This window comes from Moschus berezovskii, chromosome 3, assembly GCF_049115385.1.
Source record: "Moschus berezovskii isolate FMDL1 chromosome 3, NW_MosBer_1.0, whole genome shotgun sequence".
Lineage (NCBI taxonomy): Eukaryota > Metazoa > Chordata > Mammalia > Artiodactyla > Moschidae > Moschus > Moschus berezovskii.
In genome coordinates this window covers 128161449-128182421 of record NC_142462.1, presented here as the reverse complement: position 1 = coordinate 128182421, position 20973 = coordinate 128161449, and the positions used below count along the sequence as shown (strand labels likewise).

General features: G+C 47.9%; 1 protein-coding gene across 3 annotated transcripts in view; it reads right to left on the bottom strand.

Moving 5' to 3' along the window:
* DNAJB6 (DnaJ heat shock protein family (Hsp40) member B6) overlaps window positions 1-18868 on the bottom strand; it is a 51675-nt gene extending 32807 nt beyond the window's left edge. For 2 of the 3 annotated variants that reach the window (XM_088834791.1, XM_055421651.2), the window contains exon 1: window positions 18329-18467. The gene's annotated coding sequence lies outside the window, so the exon portion shown is untranslated. Of the gene's footprint in view, window positions 1-18328; window positions 18468-18729 lie in introns of those variants that run through there. The other variant, XM_088834790.1, reaches the window with a different exon arrangement.
* Window positions 18869-20973: the final 2105 nt, after the last annotated feature.

Below are 20973 nucleotides of genomic sequence, written 5' to 3'. Positions count from 1 at the left end.
CCAATGACCAACAACTGACATGAAACAGACCTACGCCACACAAGCCTACAAAATACTTTCAGCCAATAAGTCAGGTTTTTCTGTCAGGCAACTGAGCCCTACACTGAAGCCAGGCTTTCAGCAGCCTTTCCCCAAACTCTAGGACTAGACTTTGAGAAGAAACGCTCTGACTGTGAACAAACCATGAGACCACCACCTCCCTGAGGCCATTCTGCTGAGGCCAGACATACACACCGCCACAGCTGGGCACAGGGCGTCTCGCAGCACAGGGCGCACAGCTGTACTGTGTTTGCACTTTTCCACACTGAGGAGCAATTCATGGTAAAAAAAAAAAAAAAGACAAGTCTGCTGCATCGTGACTCAGCACGCAGGTATGCACGCCTGCCTGCACAGCCCTCCTTGACTTTACAGAAGGCTGGCTGCATCTATCTGAGGGTCAGAAAGACACGGGGAAAAGCCCTCCTTACCAGTCCAAGGACTTCATGCAGAAAATAATAGATATCAAAGCAGAATCAAAACTAGAAACCCCTCCGACCAACTCAAAATCCCTAGAAACGTTAGGTAAAAACCCAACACACACATCTGAAGTGCAAGCTGAGTGCCCAGGAAAGCTGGAGCTAAAGTTTCTCAAACCAGAAACAGAATTAATTATACCAAGAATGGTGATCCCGAGACTGGGGGGGCGTTTTGCTGTTTTCAGGATGGGACTTGTTCTAGTGGACAGGGAACTAATGGCTGCAATAAGGATCCACAAAATACAGGTTCCTCTAAAGGTTGTAACACTCCTTGGCACTGCCTTTGGGACTGGAATGGAAACTGACCTTTTCCAGTCCTGTGGCCACTGCTGAGTTTTCCAAATTTGCTGGCATACTGAGTGCAGCACTTTCCCAGCATCATCTTTTAGGGCTTGAAATAGCTCAACTGGAATTCCATCACCTCCACTAGCTTTGTTCATAGTGATGCTTCCTAAGGCCCACTTGACTTCACATTACAGGATGTGTGGGTCGAGGTGAGTGATCACACCATCGTGATCACCTGGGTCGTGAAGATCTTCTTTGTACAGTTCTCTGTGTATTCCTGCCACCTCGTCTTAATACCTTCTTCATCTGTTAGGTCCACACCATTCCTGTCCTTTATCGAGCCCATCTCTGCATGAAATGTTCCCTTGGTATCTACAAGAGATCTCTAGTCTTTCCCATTCTGTTGTTTTCCTCTATTTCTCTGCACTGATCTCTGAGGAGGCTTTCTTCTCTCTCCTTGCTGTTCTTTGGAACTCTGCATCCAGATGGGTATCTCTTTCCTTTTCTCCTGTGCGTTTAGCTTCTCTTCTTTTCTCAGCTGTCTGTAAGGCCTCCTCAGGCAGCCGTTTTGCCTTTTTACATTTCTTTTTCTTGGGGATGGTCTTGATCACTGCCTCCTGTACAATGTCACGATCAGATCTAATACCATGAATTTATTTCTCACTTCCACTGTAAAATCGTAAGGGATTTGATTTAGGTCATACCTGAGTCGTCTAGTGGTTTTCCCTACTTTCTTCAATTTAAGTCTGAATTTGGCAATAAGGAGTTCACGATCTGAGCCACAGTCAGCTCCTGGTCTTCTTTTTGCTAACTGTATAGAGCTTCTCCATCTTTGGCTGCAAAGAATATAATCAATCTGATTTTGGTGTTGGCCATCTAGTGATGTCCATGTGTAGAGTCTTCTCTTGTGTTGTAGGAAGAGGGTGTTTGCTATGACCAGTGTGTTCTCTTGGCAAAACTGTTAGCCTTTGCCCTGCTTCATTCTGTACTCCAAGGCCAAATCTGCCTGTTACTCCAGGTATCTCTTGACTTCCTACTTTTGCACTCCAGTCCCTATGATGAAAAGGACATCTTTTTTGGGTGTTAGTTCTAGCACTCATCTCACGTGCTAGCAAAGTAATGCTCAAAATTCTCCAAGCCAGGCTTCAACAGTATGTGAACCATAAACTTCCAGATGTTCAAGCTGATTTTAGAAAAGGCAGAGGAACCAGGGATGAGAAAAACTCCCCACCTAACTAGAAAACGGCACCCCTGGGAACTGAAGCATTAGGCCTCAGAACTGCGGAGGCGCTCCCACTCCCTCCACTAACCCACAATGCCCCCAGCACTCCAAAGCCATCAAATAAGAGTCCCAGGATGGGGAAACAAAGAAAGCTGTGTTGGAGAAGTTTGCTGCTCAGCTGCTCAGTCATGACCGACTCTTCGCGACCCCGTGGACTGTAGCCCACCAGGCTCCTCTGTCCCCGAGATTCTCCAGGCAGGAACAGTGGAGTGGGCTGCCATTTCCTCCTCCAGGGGATCTTCTGCCCCAGGGATCAAACCAGCATCTCCTGCACTGCCGGCACATCCTTCACCGCTGAGCCCCAGGAGATCAGGAAACTACCACCAGGTCGTACACACCTCACGGTGTGGGGAGTTTTCAGTGAGTTACGGAGATCTAATGCCCACACGGCCACTGCTGCCAACAAGACTGTCATACATTCAGAGTCGCCAAGAAACCAGAACTCACATATCCCTCCAAAGAAATGAGAATTTCAGAATGAAAGGGGTGTCAGCTAACTTAGGTGGCAATCACAGCAATATATAAATGATTCAAATAAGCATGTCTCCAGTCAATTATACCTCATTTTTAAAAATAAAATGTAACCTTATCAATGAGCGGAAGGCGCACACAGGAAACTTTGTGAAAAAGCACAAAGTAGGACTTTAATATTTTTTATTTTAACAAAGCACATTTAGTGGGAATAATTCTAAGTATTTAAATTCTAAGTGTTCTGGAAACATTAACTCATTTAATCCAAACAGTAACAAAATTGCTTCCCTGGTGGCTCAGAGGTTAAAGCATCTGCCTCCAATGCGGGAGACCAGGGTTCGATCCCTGGGTCGGGAAGATCCCCTGGAGAAGGAAATGGTAACCCATTCCAGTATTCTTGCCTGGAGAATCCCATGGACGGAGAAGCCTGGTAGGCTACAGTCCACGGGGTCGCAAAGAGTCGGACACGACTGAGCGACTGAACGGAACGGAACAAAATTAAGATCAATGACTTCCTACAACTGCTTTAGGAAGTTTTTCTGGCTTCATCCAGATACAACTGACATTTAACCTTGTGTAAGTTTAAGGCGTGCGTTGTGCCCCTTAATTTCATTAAAACTGAATTTTTTAAAAAACTACAAATGACCTTTGAATAAAGTGGGTTTGGCTGCACAGGTCTACTTGCATGCATATTTTTCTCAATAAACATATTGGTAAAAAATCTTTGGAGACTTACAACAACTTGAAAAATCTCACAGAAGAACCATGTAGCCTAAAAATACTGAAAAAAAATTTTTTTAACTATGTCAAGAATGCAAAGGCATAAGGGAGTGACATTTAATACAAAATGACTGAACAGCAACATTTTGGTTTTCTGTTCTGTGACTCTGCTTTCAAAGAGTTACATATCCACACGGTATGTCTCTCCCCTCAGTATCAGTTTATCATCATAGGTAGGTGGTTTTTGTAAAAAACGTGTCTCAATGCTGTCTTATGAATGAGTGCAATACTGTATGTCACAATGGATTCACTCACGTATAGGCTAGTAGGCTATAGTGGACAATCGTATCGTTTACACTAGGCGACCATAAAGCAACCACACTGCTCCCACTTCACTGTAAGGGATGAATTACTTATAGACAACCGTGAATTTCTTCTTTACATTATCTCATTTTTCGTGGCCTGTGTCACTAACACATCTACAGGATTTGGTATCATGTAAGACAATACTGATGGAGACACTGACAGACAATCCATCTTGTAAAAATATAAACTTACGGTATCAGTAAATAAATACAGGTAATACAATTTCTCTTAAGAATTTTTTAAATATTTTTTCTAGCTTACTTTAAGAATACAGCAACATAACACACAAAGTATGTGCCAATCAATGTTGCGTTATTGGTAAGGCTCCAGTCAGCAGTAGGCTATTAGGTAAGTTCTGGGGGAGTCAAGAGTCAGGCGCAGCTTTTCAACTGCAGGGAGTCTGCACCTCCAAGTCCCACATTGTTCAAGGGTCAACTGTACACTCACGAAACAGAAAAAAATCCAGTCATGGCACAGGAAAGATGCAAGGCAACACCAAGGAAGTGTGTGTCAGCAACAGGAGTCTACGGAAGGAAGCAGGGGAACAGGCCCCTCGGGGAACCACAGATTCACGCCGATAAACTCACAAGGCCTCAGCAACTTCCAGTAAGGAAGCACATTACAAGGGGAAAAGGAAACATTCCCACAGGGCTGGATGGGAAGGGGAGTGGGGAGTTACCATTTAGTGGATATAGAGTTTCAAAGTGGGAGGGCAGAAATGTTCTGGAAATGATGGTGCTGATAAAACAGACAACAAATTTAATACCCCTGAAGCGTTCACTTACAACAGGGTGTATTTTCTGTCATGTAAAAAATGTTGAAATTCATAAATAAAAACATTTTTAAAAAGACACACCCACAATCATGATTAATCGGACAGAGTTGACTTATAAGATTTGAGCACATTTACGCCTCTTGATGAAAGTGAAACAGGAAAGTGAAAAAGTTGGCTTGAAGCTCAACATTCAGAAAACAAAGATCATGGCATCTGGTCCCATCACTTCATGGGAAATAGATGGGGAAACAATGGAAACAGTGTCAGACTTTATTTTTGGGGGCTCCAAAATCACTGCAGATGCTGATTGCAGCCATGAAATCAAAAAACGCTTACTCCTTGGAAGGAAAGTTATGACCAACCTAGATAGCATATTAAAAAGAAAAGACATTACCAACAAAGGTCCATCTAGTCAAGGCTATGGTTTTTCCAGTGGTCAGGTATGGATGTGAGAGTTGGACTGTGAAGAAAGCTGACTGCCGAAGAATTGATGCTTTTGAACTGTGGTGCTGGAGAAGACTCTTGAGAGTCCCTTGGACTGCAAGGAGATCCAACCAGTCCATCCTAAAGGAGATCAATCCTGGGTGTTCATTGGAAGGACTGATGCTACAGCTGAAACTCCAATACTTTGGCCACCTCATGCGAAGAGTTGACTCACTGGAAAAGACTCTGATGCTGGGAGGGATTGGGGGCAGGAGGAGAAGGGGACGACAGAGAATGAGATGGCTGGATGGCATCACCGACTCGATGGACATGAGTTTGAGTGAACTCCGGGAGTTGGTGATGGATAGGGAGGCCTGGCGTACTGTGATTCATGGGGGTCACAAAGAGTCGGACACGACTGTGCAACTGAACTGAACTGGACTGAACAGACCTGATGTAATGGGACATAAAACAGAGACCCGAAACTAACAATTATAAAATGCCAAGCATGCACCCACAGACAGAATATACTTAAACAGCATCTGAGGCCACAGACAGCTATGGCAACAAACGTTTTTAAGAACGCCTTTGGGTCAAAACAATTATAAGGATGTTAGGATATTCAGATGTATATGAACTACGTATCAATTTCATCAACTAGCCAAAGTAAAATTAAGGACCTCAAATACATTAATAAAATCTACAGACGTTAGAAGGTTAAGAACTCAAAACAGACAACATTTGCCATTCTTTAGAATATAAAAATATTAATAGATATCTTCGTCAAATAAAACCCCAGAGTTTCTTTTTAAATTACAAATTAGAAAAAAATATATGGTTACTGTTTTCTTGTAATTTATCCACTTTAATGTTAAAATCAGCTATGATAGATACATAACAGGTTAACAAAATACTAACTGGAGAATGTACCTTTGGGTACTTGGTAGTTCAATGTCCAGTTTTTTTCGATTGTGTCTGTGTATGCTCAACATAAAGTACTGGAAATCTTGCTTTAAATGCAATCAGATATAGGAGTGAGCACCCAATTATAATATAAAAGTGTTCCTCACTGGTAGTCCCACAATCCAAAGCACACTGCTCAGAAGACATGGCTGGTAGGCACCCAGCAACCGCACACCTTCGGGGATGAGACACCTGCCCACGGTCAAGGGCAGCTGGAGCGCAGCAGGAACCAGCAGGCAGCCACCTGTGCTTCAATCTAACAGACTCTCAACTAACATGAGACTCCACTAACCGACCCTCTGCTGCCAAGTGACTCCATCGGCGGTTACTCTGACTTCTGAGCTCCAGCTGCTGCTGCTAGGAGGGGACCTGTCAGCGCCCAGCAGAAACAAGGCATGTGGAGAGACCCCACCAGACCACAGTCGCCAAAGGGACGAGGGGAGAAGCCTCAGGATGGAGCCTCCCTCTCCTAACAGTAAGCCACTGCCTGAACCCCATGCGGCCAGGTCACCAGTGTCCCAGATGCCACCGCTGAGACACTTGAGAACTCCCACGGGCGGGGAAGCAGACTCCTGGGAGCACAAACACCACCCCACGCGCACCAAGACCCGGGAAGGAGCAGCGACCCCACAGGAGACGAGCCGGATGTGCTGTGAGTGCACGAGGGTCTCCACCAGAGCAAGACTCCATTTTCCCCACAGCCAGGCCCTCCCATCAGGAAACACGTAAGCCATTAATCCTCATCCATCAGAGGGCAGACAGAAGAAGCAAGAACTATAATCCCACAGCCTCCAGAACCAAAATCACAGAAAGCTAACCAAAATGATCACATGGATCACAGTCACGTGTAACTCAAAGCCATGAACCACGTCGTGCGCGGCTACCCAAGACGGACGGGTCATGGCGGACAGTTCTAACTAAACATGCTCCACTGGAGGAGAGAACGGCAAACCACTCCAATATTCTTGCCTCAAGAACCCCATTAACTGTATGAAAAGGCAAAAAAAGATATGACACCAGAGATAAGTCCCCTGGCTCAGTAGGTGTCTTAAACGCTACTGGGAAAGAGCAGAGAAATAGTCCCAGGAAGAATGAAGAGGCTGGGCCAAAGCTGAAGTGAAGTTGAGTTTTGGATGTGTCTGGTGGTGAAAGTAAAGTTCAATGCTGTAAAGAACAACACTGTATATAAGCCTAGAATATTAGGTCCATAAATCAAGGTAAACTGGACATCGTCAAAATGGCAAGAATGAACACTGACACTTTTAGGAATCAGTGAACTAAAATGGATGGGAATGGGTGCATTTTACTCAGATGACAATTAAAACTACTAATGTGCCAAGAATCCCTTAGAAGAAATGGAGTAGCCCTCAGTCAACAAAAGGGTCCAAAATGCAGAACTGGGGTGCAATCTAAAATACGACAGAGTCATCTCGGTTCACTTCCAAGGCAAACCACTCAACATTCTGGTAATCCAAGTCTATGCCAAACCACTAACGTCGAAAAAGCTACAGTTGAATGATTCTGTGAAGACCTACGAGACCTTTTGGAACGAACACCAAAAAAAAAAAAAAAGACGTCTTTTTCTTCATTGGGGATTGGGATGCGAAAGCACCAAGTCGTGAAATAGCTGGAGTAACAGGCACGTTTGGCTTTGGAGTACAGAATGAAGCAGGGCAAAGCAAAAGCCAACAGAGCTCCGGCCAGAGAGTGCACCAGTCACAGCAAACAGCTCCTTCCAACAACACAAGAGACGACTCCACACACAGACATCACCAGCTGGCCAACACCAAAATCTTTGCAGTCAAAGACGGAAAAGCTCTATCCAGTCAGCAAAACAAGACCTGGAGTCAACTGACTGACACTAAAGCTGAAGTTCCAATACTCTGGTCACCCGATATGAAGAGCTGACTCACTGGAAAAGACCCTGATGCTGGGAAAGGTTGAGGGCAGGAGAAAAAAAGGGGTGACAGGATGAGACGGCTGGACAGCACCACTGACTCAATGGACATGAGTTTGAGCCCACTTCAGGAGACAGAGAAGGACAGGGAAGCTTGGTGTGCTGCAGTCCATGGAGTCACAAACAGACACAACTTAGCGAGTGAACAAGAAGACCCCTTTGTTCCTAGTTCAAAGCTCACGATTTCCTAAGTCCAACCGCTTTGCCCTGCATTGGCAACAAGGGGCCAGTGTCTGTGCTGACCATGGTGGGAAGAGCAAGACCCTCAAGGCAAGCAGCACAGACGCGGCAGGATGGGCCTCCGCTTGGGCCATGCCCGCCATAGGTGACCGCTGCTCACACCTGCAGCAGCCCAGGGACGAGCCGCACCGACACCGGGGACAGAGGTGCTCGGCCGTGGGGGCGCATCCTCTCGGTGGAGACTGCCCCAGAAGGAGGGGCCTTCACCAGAGTCCTGGCCAGCCCCCAGCCGGCCCACCACTTCAGCTTTACTCTGATTCACGGTCACGAGGAAGCGCTTCCCCCGTTAACGCCCAGGGCGCATTTTCAGGGCTCAGGCTGGTGGACTTGGCAAGCCCGAGCACACGTGGGCTTTCTTCTCGGAGGCCCCCAGTTTGCCTTCCACCTGCCCGCCTGCTCCCCTCAGTCAGCCGTGGGAACGCCGGGGGCTCAGAGCCCTCTCACCCTACTCCCCTGCTTTCACCTGATTTAAGTACCGTTTATAGAGCAGTGATTCCCTCATGTTAGCCCCAATCATAGGCCTCACTTTCGCATTTCAGACACAAATAGACAGATGGCTCTCCACACAGCCACTTGGACGTGTGACAAGACACCCCAAATAGAACATGACCGCATCTCATGCTCTGTCCTCCCCACCCCCACCAGGCCTTTTCCTATAATTCTACTCCCCGGCTGCCCTTGCCACGCTCTACACCGCTCCACCCCACACGCAACAAACCAACCCACAGTTTTGTGTGGTTCACTGCAGACCCCTCAAACCCCTTCACTTTTCTCTATCTTTAGTGGCACCAGATACCCTTTCTGAAATCCTGTGGGAGCCTCTTTTCTCACAGCCAAGATGAGCTATAAATATGCAAACGGTATCACAACAGATACAACATGCTGTCCAGACCAGAAAAACAGAGCTCTAAAGGACACGGTCAGCTCCACGGGGGATTCATGGAATTACGTTTTACTGCCCTTGCTAATGCTAGGTCTGGAACAGGAAAGGTACAAGACGAGCCTAGGAGATGTTGTCAATCAAGAAAGTAAAGCTGCTACTAGCAAAAACTGCAGGCCTGGACAAGGAAAAAAACAAGGAAAGACTGCGGAGCAGTGCCAGCTTGGGAGTGACCAAGAATAAACGATAACTAAGTGCTGTCTGAGCTCCTGGACTGGTATCTGGGGCAGGAAGAGAATGCTGGGGGGTGGGGTGGGGGTGGGGCGGGAAACTGGTGTGATGTGAATGAAGTCTGTAGTGAACAGTACTATACCAACCTAATTTTTTGTCATGAACACACCATGGTTACACGTTATACTATAAGGAAAGCTGGGTAAGAGGCATACAGGAAAACTCTTGTATTAACTCTGCAAGTCTTCTATAAATACAAAATGGTTTCAAAATAAATAGTGAAAAAATAAGTCAAAAAAAGTACAACTACGTCAAAATGACACCAGAACAAAACTGATGAACATCCACAGACCAGAAGGGATTCTGAACATCAAAAGAATGGTTGGCATGGATTTTTTCCTTCCAGTTTCACTGAGACATAACGGGTATATACCACTATGCACATTTAAGTTGTACAGAATCACTATTTGACTTGCATCATGACAGGATTACCACAATCAGTTTCGTGAACATCTATCATTTCATATGGGGCTTCCCTGGGGGCTCAGCGGTAAAAAACCTGCCTGCCAATGCAGGAGACTTGGGTTTGATCCCTGGGTCAGGAGGATCTCCTAGAGAAGGAACTGGCAACCCACTCCAGTATTCTTGCCTGGGAAACCCCATGGACAGAGGAGCCTGTAGCCTGGCAGACTACAGTTCATGGGGTCACAAGTCAGACCTGACTTAGCAACTAAACAACAACCACCATCTCATATAAGTACGAAATAAAAGAAACAGAAAAGTATTTTTTCCTTGTGATGGAAACTCAGGATTTACTCTTAAGTTTTCTATATAATGTATAGCAGTGTTATTATATTTCTTATGCTATACCTTTAATCCCTAGTATTGATCTCCCTGGTAACTTGAGGGAACTGTCATGCATTTCAAGTATAGACACCAGGGATGGTCTGGTGGTCAGCACTCCGCCCTTCCACTGCAGGAGGCACAGTGGATCCCACTACTGTTTTTCCCTTCTCAAGTTGTCAGTGCTGTGTCAGCTCTCCCGGGAAACCTTGGAATCCGATGGTCAACACAAAGTGGGCTAAGCCGCGGTCTTTTCAGGCCTGCAGCCACGACCTCTCCCCTGCTGTTCCCTTTGTGCGACTGTGGCTCTCCAGACAAGTGAAGTCCACGGCTTGCCTGATACATTCCACCTCGGGTATTGTGGCCCACTGACTCAACAGATCAAAACCTTTGGGGTACCAATTATACCATCAACACATTCGTTCTCAATAAAAACTAAATTTGGAGCAAATTTATGTATATTTACTGCACAAAAACAACTGCTGACACTTTTGGGACCAAGTTTCCAAGTTCAGAAGACAGACATAAAAAAAACTTAGGCATACACAATTAATAAAGTATGAACAGTGCTGGGGAGACGTTACAGACACCGTGGGGCAAAGAAATAAGTTTATGGAGTCAGCCTATGCCATCAGGCCACACCGTGCCTGTAGCCAGCCTATGCCACCTTTCAAACTTCTTTCAACATTGGACTCAATCCTCAAATACTGTCACTGCTGTTTCAACTAAGTTTATGTAATATTCTCAACCTGCCGTTAGGTCAACAATCTTCAGAACATCTTCACCAGGAGTAGATTCCATCTCAAGAAACCACCTTCTCTGCGCATTCTTTTAAAGAAGCAACTCATCACTCGCACACTCTTGTAAGCCTGCAGCAGCTCAGCCCCGACTTCAGGCTCCACTCCACAAGCCAGTTCTCCAGCTGTCTCCACCACACCTGCCGTTACTTCCTCCACTGAGTCTTGAACCCCTGAGTCATCCATGGGTGTCAGAACCAACTCATCCCAAACTCCTGTTAATTATAATTAGTTGGTGTTTCGACCTCTTCCCGTGAATTGCAAATATTCTTAACGGCATCTAGAATCGTGAGTCCTTTTCAGAGAGTTTTCAACTGACTTTGCCCAGATCATCAGAGGAATCACTCTGTGGCAGCAATAGCCTCACAAAGTGTATTTCTTAAATAACAAGGCTGGAAGGTCTAAAATTACTCCTTGATCCATGGGCTGCGGAATGGAGGTTGTGCTAGCTGGAATGAAAACAACATGAATTTCACTCTACATCTCCAGAGTTCTTGGGTCATTGTCAATGAGCAGTAATTTTTGAAAAATTTTTTAATCTGAGCAGCAGGTCTCAACATTGGGTGTAAAATATTCAGGAAACCGCGTTGTCAACAGATGTGCTGTCATCCAGGCTTTGTTCCGTTTACAGAGCACAGGCAGAGTAGGTAATTCACAAGTGTCCCAGGATTCCGAGATGGTCAATGAGCACTGGCTTCAACCCCAAGTCCCCAGCCACACTGGCCCCTCACAGAGAGCCCGCCTGTCCTCAGACACTCTGAATCTGAAGGCAGGCGCTGACTTCTCCCCTCTAGTATGAATGTACCAACAGTGTCTGCCAACATCAGAAGGACTCGTCTACACTGAAAATCTGCTGCTGCGCAGCCGCCTTCTCCAATGATCTGAGCTGGATCTTCTGGATAACTTGCTGCAGCTTCCACATCAGTACCTGCTGCTTCACCTTGCACTTGACATTACAGAGACAGCTTCTTTCCTCAAACTTCATGAACTAGCTTCTGCCAGCTTCAGACTTTCCCCAGCAGCTTCCTCATCTCCGTCAGCCTTCACGGAACTGAAGAGTTAGGGCCGTGCCTGGGCTTTGGCTAAGGCAACGTTGTGGCTGGTTTACTGATCTCTCCAGACCACGAACACTTTCCCCAGGACAGCAGTCAGGGGATCTTGCTTTCTCAGCACTCGTGTGCACTGGAGTAACACTTTCCTTCAGAATCTTTTCTTTGCATTCAGAACCTGGCTGTTCGGCACAAGAGGCCTAGCTCCCAGCCTATCAGCTTTCCACAAGCCTTCGTCACTAAGCATCTTCATTCCTGGCTTCTAATTTAAAACGAGAGGGGAGACTATTCCTTTCTCTTGAAGAGCCCACTGCAGAGATACAACTGGCCTAATTTCAGTATTGTTGTGTCTCAGAAAACAGGGAGGCCTGGGGGGAGGGGAGAAAGACGGGAGGTCGGTGAAGCAGTCAGAACACAGTCTTAGATGGTCTTAGAAGGGCCTAAAACAATTACAACAGTAACATCAGACACCACTGATCACAGATCATTAAGGTAATAACAGAAAACCTTGAAAGTATCGTGAGAATCAGCAAACTGACAGCCACAAAGTGAGCCAGTGCTGTGAGAAACACGGGGCCAACAGACTTGATCGACGCAAGGTTGTCATAGACCATCAGTCTGTTTGGGGGAAAAACCTGCACTAAAGAGAACCACTCTAAAACGGAATCCGCCTGGGCCTGGACTGCCACTGAGCACCTCAAAACCAGAACTATAAATGCCAAGACAAGGAATACTCGTCTGTACTTAGCACCACACACGTTTCACACGGTCATCAGCTACTATCTCCAGGCACCCTGGAAGGAGAGACACACAGCTGACGAAGAGGTGGCCGTCAGCACGAACACCCGGTTGCTGCAGTCTTTCACTGCGTGACCAGTTCAGTAACACAGATGTCCCCTGTTGTTCCAGAGCTCTCGTCACAACACTTCACCTCTAAGAAAGACCCACATGGAACTTCCCTGGTGGTCCAGTGGCTGGGACTCCACGCTCCCAACGCAGGGCCCGGGCTGGGGAACTGGATCCCATGGTCGCAGCTGGGAGCGGGTATGCCACCAGTAAAGATCCCCCATGCCGCAGCTGAGGCCTGGTGCAGCCAGACATATAATTTTAAAAAAGAATGCTTAAAAAAAACCCACACTGAGTACCTGTTTTGGACAATCACAAGAAATTCGAAGAGGATTTTCACTTTTACAAGAAAAGGAAACCGTTGGTGGCCGTGCCCACTCCAGCAGTGAGTGGCCACGCTCCTTCCCAGGGACCACACAGCTCCTCAGCCTCGAGAAGCAACAGCTGTGAACTGCCTGTGAGCACCTGGGCTTCCCCTCCATTTATTTTGAGCATCGGTGAACAAGATGGGTCCTCAGCTAACTGCTTCTTCCCTTCAGGCCTTTGTAGCTCAGAAAGGGTTTCCCAGGACGCCCCCACTTCTGAGAGGGGGTGTCACTGTACAGGTCTCACGGGGCACACACCACAACGCCGCTTGAGACAGAGCTGTAAGCCTTCCAAGGCTTTCCTTCCTCAGCCTGGGTCTCTCATCTCAATGGTTGGGGGGGGTGCCAGGATGGACGTGTAGAATTTAACTTACAACGGCCCACTCAGAGAAGCATTTCCTTTCCCTCTTCCTCAGTTATTCATATGCAAGATTCCAAACAAGCACCTCAGGTGACAGTCACAAATATCCATCCAGAAGAGGTGCCCTGTGACTCAGCTCTGAAAAGCCAAGTTTCTTCAACAGCTTAACTAGTCCCTTTAAGCTATAACACTGCGCTTCTACTGAATTTCTAAAGGAGAATTTCCAAGTCATTACACATGCCCCATGGTCTCATTGACACTAAAGAATTTTTGTGCCCAACAAAACTGTTACCAACACATCGGACTTCCTGCCTCTACACGATGACCCCCGAGTCATGTTCCTCAAGCTGGGGTGTGACAAACACACCTCTGCACTGAGTCCTTTGGCTATTTTGTCCCAAATCTTGCCCGTCTGCACAAATTAAAAGTATGTAACCAGGCTAACCTGACAAGCTTGAGAATTCCCTGGCAGCCCAGTGGTCTGGGCTCCTCAATCCCCCTGCAGGAGGCACAGGTCTGATCCCTGGCTGGGGAACTAAGATCCCGCATGCCACACAGCACAGCAAAAAAAATTTTTAAATAACCATCTTACTACCCAAGAGACTGTTCTCAGATATCTCTCCATCTAACATCAAAGAAACCTTGCTCCGCTTGTAATAAAAATGCTCCTTCCGTTCCGTTCCGTTCGCTCGCTCAGTCGTGTCCGACTCTTTGCGACCCCGTGGACTGTAGCCTACGAGGCTTCTCCGTCCATGGGATTCTCCAGGCAAGAATACTGGAGTGGGTTACCATTTCCTTCTCCAGGGGATCTTCCCGACCCAGGGATCGAACCCGGGTCTCCCACATTGGAGGCAGACGCTTTAACCTCTGAGCCACCAGGGAAATGCTCCTTACTCCCTTCCAATCCAAGGGACTCTGCGTTGGAAAAGGAGCTGAAGGGAGTCAACGACCCTCCCTCCAGATAGTTCTGCCCCAGACTGCTACATGTGATGCCATGTTTCACACGATGCAAGTTGGCTCTGGAAAACATTCTCTGTTCTTCAGCTTAAAAAATCAGCACGTCAAAATACTTGTTACTTCTAACTTAAAAGTGAAGAAGCTTTAAAGTAAACACCTTGTTTAAATGCTGAATTCATGTTGTGACACGGAACTAATTTTGTGCAACACTATTGCTTAATGGAAAGGAAGGGGGCAAGTTTAAAAAGAAACAGATGGCAGACGCGGCCAAGTTCTGCCACACCATCTCATCACCTGCGGAATGAGGCACAGCACGGAGCGCAGGGCAAGGACAGAGGCCAGCCATCACCCTCAGCACAGGTCGTCTTCTTCCGTGTCCTGTTCTTACTCAACATGCCTGAAAGTGTTCCAGAAACAGGCAGGGGAATTTACTTCCTCTACAACTCAAGATCCAAGACCATTCTCTCATCTGGCAATCATCACCCATTAGACACTTACAGGCATGACTAACTTCCTTCCATTAAAATAATACATGGCAAGTATTGGTGTTTCATCAGTCCTGGTACCTGTGAACTGAATCTGTACGCTAGCAATACTGTTCTCTCAACTCCCCGAAGCTCTGGATTCCATCATTAACCACAGAAGGGGCACAGATAACACAGGAAAAAAGGATCCAATTCAACCAACATTTTCCCAACACTCTGGGTACAGGACAACACTGCAGTCACAGAGGCACACGATGGGAACTTCCAGGCCCACCCAAGGCCGCACAGGAGGGCCCGGTGCGCCAGCACACAGCGAGAGTGAGTGAGGGCCGCTCAGCGCGCCCGGCTCTCCGCGGCCCCACGGTCTGCAGCCTGCCAGGCTCCGCCGTCCAAGGGAGTCTCCAGACACGAACACCAGAGAGGGCTGCCATTTCCCCACCTCTCTTGGTGAAAAAGGTAGGATGAAAATTTCAGAAGACACAAAATCACATGCTGCCGTTAAGAAATCACCATTCCAAAGACATGTAATCTTTGCACCTGAGTTTAAGAAATCTAAAATACCCGGAGTATTCTGACATACAAATAGAGCCACTGCCTCACAGCCAAATGCAATGATTGCTGCTTTTAATTTAGAATAATCAAGAAGTCCTTACAAATAGGTTAACAATTTTCAGAGAAAACCAAACTATGCCTAAATAAGGTATAGCTTTTGAAGTAAGGTTTAGAATATAAATTAGACAGAACCTTCTCTACTTTGATATATACTGCAACACTTAGAAATTTAACCTTTTAGTCTTTTTTCCAGAAACTCCCCTCACTTTAAAAATGAAATATTTTTAAAATTTACTTTTCAGTTCAGAAATAACGTAAAAATTTTAGTCTGATAAAAGAATGGATAGGCGCAAGCTGGCCCTCTAAAGCACTCTCCAACATTTACTTCTTAAGTAAGATATTGAAACAAAAGAAGTCAACTGTTTTTTGTATGTCTCCCTAAAAATAAAAGTTTGAAAAACACCTTATAATCTATAATAGAAACACCAACTTTTTTTCTTGTTGACAAATCCAGTAAGCCACTTTCTTCAATCAGGCTTTAAAATTGTCTTTCTATGCACTATTCTTACCTTTACCAACTTCTCTTTTCTTCATTTATCTCGCTTTTTTTAAGTTTGAAGTTCTCTTAAATTCTATTCACCAAGAGAAACCACAGCACTTCTTAAATCTTGCCACTGATCCCATTCTAATTCACAAATAAGCCTGCAGTTAACCTGCTCTTGCCACTGGGTGGCGTCCTGGACGAATTTTAAGCAAACCAGGTTTATAACACAGAACACCAGCCTACATTCTAGATCATTTCCAAGGAAGTGAAAAAGCAAAAACAAAAAACACGCTTTCTAAAAATTCTGTTAAGATATCAAAAGACTGACTACGTTCACTTACTTCTTGCCAACAGACACCAAGAGTGACAGAAGGTAGCAGCAGCTGACCTTGAACGTGCAGTCACATACGACTGCACCCCAGTGGAAAGTGAGGTGACCTCTACCATCACTAAGCTGATACGCTGAGGATTACACTGCGATGCTGAAAAACCGAACTGAAAATAACTGTGTCTTCTTTAAAACTATGAAAGGTAGAGACGCATTCCACCCCAAACCTGAGTTCAGGTGGAAAACGTCACTGCTGGTGAGGAGCACAATTCTCTGTTTGGAGCTGTCCAAAATGAGTCAATACAAGAGAAAATGGTTCTACCCTGAGATCAAACACCTAAAAATTCAATGGGTTTGCCTGAAGAGTAAGGCTATTGTTTGCCACTCACTGCAGGTAGTCACACAATTCCCTATCCTCCACTTAGTATCCAGAGTATTACTCAAACCATACTCTCCACCCAGCCCTTCAGGTAATTCTCTCCTGCAGTCAGAAATAATTCTCAAATCTACCACTTTCGGGTCAAGAAAAACGAATTTAAAACAATGACATTTTTAAGAAGGTGCTGAACACATGTCAGATTTTTGAAAGAACCTTTAAATTCCCAAATTTCTCATATTGCACAGCACTACACACCTGCTTAAGCCAATCTGTAAAACCAACATCTCCATCTCATCCCCTTTTGTTCTTCTCCCACTGCAAGGCATCCACACCTACAGACGACTAGCCGAGCCAATTTACTCCCCAAGTTCATACTCGACCGCTGCTTCTGCTGCTGCTAAGTCGCTTCAGTCGTGTCCGACTCTGTGCGACCCTATAGACGGCAGCCCACCAGGCTCCCCGTCCCTGAGATTCTCCAGGCAAGAACACTGGAGTCATACTCGGCATAACCCCCCAAATCCCACAGCTTAGACAGCACACACAAGGACACTCATAATGGTTCAGATGGTAAAGAATCTGCCTGCAATGCAGGAGATTTGGATTCGATCCCTGGGAGGGACTAACACACCCATAGGAGCTAAGGTCTCTGACTGGAAACACGAGAAGTGTGAATTAAACTTCCCAGAAAGAAACGGGAGCGGTGGTCTAGAAACAGGTTGGGGAAAGAAGTACAAAATGCCTTTCACAAATCAAGATAACACTGATTCGCTTAACTACTAGAAAAAAAGCGACTAAAACCCGAACAAGCAAGTTCAAAAGATAAGAGTTTCTTTTTCCTTTTTTGGACATTCGGCCTAACTTTTCCAGTAAATCAATTAGTCGCCTTAAAAGAGTCTGGCCATACACTCTTAGTACGATTCCACAGCTGCAATAAAAACGTTGAGAATACAAAAGGCGCCGCCTCGCCCCGCGTGCCAGGCAGCCCCCTCGGGTTGGTGCGGAGACCTTTCCACAAAGGCCGTGTCCTTTCCGTGGTTCGAGAGTTAGCAGTGAGATTTAAACGTCTTGACTGGCGACCCACACACAGTCTGAAAACGTTTCGCGAGACAACACAAGTTCGCTATTTCCACTTCTTGCGTCAATTCTTTCCTTACTTGGGCAAAACTTGACAGAAACTTGAGTTATATAAACCGCCATACACCCTGACCAGAAACCCAGCGAGTCGATTCTTTTGATGAGCTGAAAGCCAAACAGCTCATTGCGACCATCCGTCCGCACGCTTCGGAGGGGCCGGCGGGCAGCTCCGGACACGCGGCCGCCCACTCCTCCCGCAAACCCAGCTCCCTCCTGGCGTCCAACCCGCAGCAACGCCACGGGCGCCCCCGCGGGGCCTCCAAACTCTCAGGCCGCCCGCCGCCCGCGCGGCCGCTCCCTCGTCCCCTCCCCGGCCGCCGCTCGGCGACGCCAGCCCCGAGCCCGGCCCAACCGCCGGCGCGGGAGGAGGCGGCCGCCGGGGCCGGGGCGGCCGTGAGGGGAGCGGGAGCGGCCGCCCCGACACGCGACCGCACCGGGCCCGCCGCCGCCCCGGCCCCGCGCCGAAGCCCGTCTCGGCCCGCAGGCCCCTTCCGCGGGTCCTCGGCCGGGCCCCACACGCCGCAGCCGCGGCCGGGCCAGCTGGGCGGCCGCGCGCCCCCCGGCCGCTGGCGGCGCTCACCGAGGACGCGGGAGCCGGCGGCGGGAGGCGCGCTGGGGCTGCGGCCGGGGCTCCTCGGCTCCGGCGCGGCGGCGGCGGCGGTCCTCGCGCTTTCCTTTCTCTCCTTTCTCCGACAACAAACAGGAAGTGCGTCAGGCGGCGGCGGCGCGGCGACGACACTTCCGCCCGCCCCGCGGCCGCGCGTGCGCAGAGCCCCGAGCGCGCCGGCCCCTCCCCCCCGCCTTCCCGAAGATTCCGCGCGGCCCGGGGCGCGGCGGCAGCGCGCATGCGCGGGCGGGCTCCCGGCGCGGCGTGCGTGTCCGTTGCTGCCCGAGGCGCGGGCGCTGTGGGTTTCGGTCTTCCCGCCCCGGGTTCTGTGGAGCCGTTTCTCGGGCTTCTTCGGCCCTTCCTGTCTTACATACCTGGCCCTGGGCAGGTGACCAGTTGGCAAAAGAAGACGTGTTTGCTCCGAGGCGATTCTCGGCCCCTTGCTCTAGAGGGGCCAGCAGCCTCCCCGGGCGGGCGGCCCGGCGGCGTCGGGTTTTCGCGGCTCCTGCTGCAGCGGAGATGAGCCCGGCGGCGCGGGACGTCCCCTCGGCTCCGGCGCCGCACGCAGCCCTGTCCGCCTGCAGCCCGCAGGCTCGCTTTCCCTCCGCGCTGGCCGTGCGGACGGGCGCCGGCTCCTCCAGTGAGACCCCACCGGAGCCGAGCGGGAGCCGCCCCGGACGGGAAGCAGCAGCAGGCGTGGAGTCTCCTGGGCTAGCCACAGATAACGTGGTCTTCCTCCAAAAAAAGACGTATGAAAACGTCTGTCCATGCAGTGAACTGTGTCAGGAGGAAACCATCCTGGCATTCCGGGGGGACAAACACCCTGAACGTTAGCCAATGCTCCATGTGTAAAGAGCGGTCTGTGAAACAGCAGGGAAGACCTTCAGAGATGAAAGACATTGTACCATAAGTGTTCGCTCAGATGGCGGTGCTGCTGGGCGATATTTCAGTGGAAGAAGATTACAAAGGGGAACCGCAAGGCTTTCCATTTGCAGACGCGTGGAGGGAAGGGCCTCGGGCTGTTAACCTGGTCGGAAGGGAAGCCCGGCCAGGACGGGTCTGCAGTTTGCAGGTTGGAATGAACAGCGGGGAGACAGTGACTCGGGCTCCCCATCTGCAAAATGGGGACATGGGCTTCCTGGGAAGGTTCATTGTCTGCGCTGGGCTTTGTGCCTTTCATATAGTGATACTCAGGAAGTCATAGCTCTTCTGTGTCGAGAAACTGTTGCCTCTTTTGAGAATCTGATAAAAGGCATGACTTCTCCGCAGCCAAACGTGCGATAGGAGAAAATTTATAGACCTGGCACACACACAGACACACACACAGGCAGCCTGCCGAGTTCAGGAACCAAAGGTGAAGGTCCTCAATGACAGCTTGGCAATTTTTACTGTACTGAAAAATTCATCTCTGATGGAAGATAACATTTGTAAATAATTTGCCCTGAGGCAATAAATGCAAGAGCAGAAAATGAAAACAGCATACAAGTTTACTGACACCGACTTTGGAGAAAGTCTGTTCCTCCTTATCAGGAATACTTTGCAAACCATGAAAATAATGTAATTATGCTTACTAACATCGAATGTATCCAACTCGCACGGTCGAGACAGTGGGTATAGTGCTCTCCTTCTGGTAGAATTGTATATTGTATTTGCGGGGGCGGCGCGGGGGGGGGGGAGTGGATGGGGATGGGGCGGTACACACATAATTTTCTGTCTTTGCTTTTGAGTTCTGGCTATAATGAAACTCCCTATAATGAAATACAAAAGAGGGAAATACAGGTTTTATTAACATGAATGTTCTCAGTTGTGTCCTCTTTGCGACCCCATGGACTGTAACCTGCCAGTCTCCTGTGTCCATGAGGCTGCAGTCAAGAATAACTGGAGTGGGTTGCCTTTCCGTCTCCAGGGATCTTCCCAACCCTGAGATGGAACTGGAGTCTCCAGCATTGCAGGCGGATTCTGTACCACTGCCCCCTGGGAAGCCCCTCGGAGGAAGGAAGCTGCATATACAAATGGAGATTTCTCTTATAAATGCAAGTTTCCCCCGCGAAGGGCAAAGTTTGAGTCTGTTCTCAACTTATCCTGCTCCTGCGGTTTCTCAAAAATGAAGTTGCCAAATAATCTTTATGCCCAAGAGTCATACCTAGGATGGCATGTTCTACCGGTTGAACACACTCGCGGAAAACTGGAAGAATGTTCAGTAAAGAGTATTTCACATAATTCTCACTTTTTTCTTTTCTTTTTTAAAAAATATTTGTTTATTTGGCTGTGCCGGGCCTTAGTTGTGACACGCCAGATCTTTAGTTGCAGCACGTGGGATCTCGTTCCTTGACCAGGGATCAAACCCTGGCCCTGTGCACTGGGAGCTTAGAGTCTTAGCCACCGGACCACCAGGGAAGTCCCCTCACTTTCTTTTTCCTGATTTGAAGTATTGTTTGAACTTTTCTGTTACATATAAAATATTTTTATTTTATTATTTTCAAAACTAATAACGTCATGCTCATGAAGTTGAAATCATGAGTCCTCCATAACTCCATAAGACAGTGGCGTGAGGTGGTGAGAGGCTGAACACAGCTGTGGAGTAAACATGAGTCTGTTTTCATTGATCCATCTCGTGA